This window comes from Sinocyclocheilus grahami, unplaced genomic scaffold, assembly GCF_001515645.1.
Source record: "Sinocyclocheilus grahami isolate Dianchi unplaced genomic scaffold, SAMN03320097.WGS_v1.1 scaffold95.1, whole genome shotgun sequence".
In the NCBI taxonomy this organism is placed as follows: Eukaryota; Metazoa; Chordata; class Actinopteri; order Cypriniformes; family Cyprinidae; genus Sinocyclocheilus; species Sinocyclocheilus grahami.
Window position 1 is genome coordinate 673,915 of NW_015505274.1, and position 2,613 is coordinate 676,527.

Below are 2,613 nucleotides of genomic sequence, written 5' to 3' on the forward strand. Positions count from 1 at the left end.
GGACAGTGAAATCCTGTAAATACAGAGTGATAAGAAAGAAAGAAAAATCAAACCTGCTTTAAAACCCAGCAACACAACTGTAGCTGTATAACTTTACAACAGCAACACTGCTTTAACAAAAAAGCAAAACAGCAAGACTTATTTGACATCAAAACAAAAAATTTAAAAATGCTGTCTAATCGCTCTCGCTGTACTTTGATGTCACACACAGAACGGTCTGTGCAGTGCTGCTTCAGTCAAACACCTATTGTGTTTTATTAGGAGATGCACAACAGTTCTTCTGTTGCTTTATAGCTAATATTTTCACTTACACAATTTAGCAAAATCAGACAATATTGTGTCTAATATATACCACAATATTAACTTCTTATTATTGAATTGTTGTAAATATCACATTTGCAACTGGTCAGTGCTCAAAAAATGCTGGGACATCACTTCATGTAGCACTACAAGAGTGATTACTGATAAACTGTCTGAAAAAAAAGAAAGTCACGTTTTAGAGAAGAAAAATATCACCCACTGACTATCATCTGGTACCACAACAACACCTCAAGATTTAAGGATTTATGATAAGAAAACTTGATATTGTGCTCTCCAGCTTCACAAGTCACATAAGTCACATACCTATAAGAGTTTTCAGACATTGTCCTGATGCAGTGCCCCACAGTCGGCTGAAATACAGTCCATAACATTACGAATTAATAAATAATGTCATCACATCATGAGTACAGATGGAGGCTTACTTGAAGGTGCTGTAAGTAAATGTTTACTAATGGCACACATAAAATGTCTGTTCTAACGGACAGATATCACTGAAATATCCAGTCCGAGAATATGCCACTCTGCCTTTTTATACGTTTTGGGGTTTAAAAACATTAATGAGTAAACTAGCCAAAAAGCTGAAATGGCTAACAGGACTTTTAATACAAGGCTCAATAGAACTCAACTTACCATAAACCATCATAGCTACTGGATACTATTAGGGATCCATCTCTGTTGAAGTGAACCTGAAAACATACCATGAAACCGACATCAACAAAATCTGCATGCAAACTAATAAAACTATTTTTGGGAATTGATGTTTACTGCTGAGACGGGGTCCGAGTGAGCTGGCAGGGTCTTCAGACACTTCCCAGTTTTGACATCCCAAATCTGTATGCTCTCATCAAACTGTCAACATGAACCACATCACTCAATCACTAAATGACATACGATGACAAACACTGTCTCATATTTATTTTTATTCATTTAAAAAAACAATTCATCTGTTTGTTTACTTACAGATCCAGAAACAACAAGATTCGACTCTGGGTTGAAGTTACAACAGAAGACGTAGTTGCTATGGCCTTTCAGTGTCTTCAGATATTTTCCCTTCAAAAGCATGACAGAGAATTAGGATACAATATTCAGAAACTGATATGGATGACACGTATAGCATCAGATACAATTATTTGACCAGTTTTACTGAATTCATATCCCAGATCTTCAGTGTTTTGTCATCTGATGCAAACACCAAAAGATTGTAGTCTGATGACCAGGCCACATCTGATATTCACATCACCAGGGCAGGACTTACGGGGCCGGGGGCCCCTGGGCTTGAGGTTATGTTTGGGCCTCATACCTATATATAAATGCCCTCAACTAGAACATTATTATGGAGTAACACAAAATACACAAAAATGTAAATATGCTTTCAGGTTAATATACTGTATACAATTAATAGGCAACATGTCTAGCCTAGTCAAAGTTTAGATGTAATATTAAATAGTCACTATAATACAATAAACAGGATGTGATCTCTCATTTGAGAGATCAAAACCCTGAAATAACACTGAGCAGAAAAAACCAAAGAGATGCATTATTAGGAAAATGTTTTGTCATATCTGTGTCCTTTTATGTCAGATTCTTACATTTAATAAATGAAATCAGAATAAAAAAACGTTGGCTATTAACAATCAAATGAAATCACTATAAACATAAGTTATGTTAAGTTTAAATACAACATTTTAGTGTAGAAATATTAAATGATTGCAAAAATGAAATAATGAGCAACTTTTTAAAATATGAAACTACAACCACCAGTAGGTGGCAGCAAGTGACTGTCTTAATGAGTGCGTTGAATCCTTAAATCAACCGATTTGTTTAAAATGCTAATTCATTTAACTTAGCAAAGGACTGTACTTATAGCCTGTTTGAACCATTTACTGGTCCGTGTAATGCTGAGAAACAAAACACTGTGTTGCTTGGAGACGCATTGATGGGGCAAAACAGAATTTTGTGTCTGAAAGTTACTCAGTAACTTGTTTATTGTACATTTGCCTTTCTGCAGATATTCAGAAAAACAGGACTCTAGTTTGAGTGATAGGCTAACTCCTATATCGTAGGCATTCACTCATTAAATGAAGGGTTCAATCAATACATTTCAATGACTTTTAAAGCAATATTCATGACCTAATGCTCCATTATTTTACACAAATGTTCAGATTTATCATAGCATATGCTAAGGAAAATTAATGAATATTAATGCTATTTGTTTACTTTTTAATAAGCACAGGCTGCGACTGTGCCAGACGTTACTTCATGCAGAGAACATAAGTTAGGCTACATAATCAC

At 34.9% G+C, this 2,613-nt stretch overlaps 1 pseudogene; it reads right to left on the minus strand.

Annotated features, from left to right (window-relative positions):
- Positions 1-2,613, minus strand: part of LOC107587703 (WD repeat-containing protein 5-like) — an 18,946-nt pseudogene that overhangs the window by 6,158 nt on the left and 10,175 nt on the right.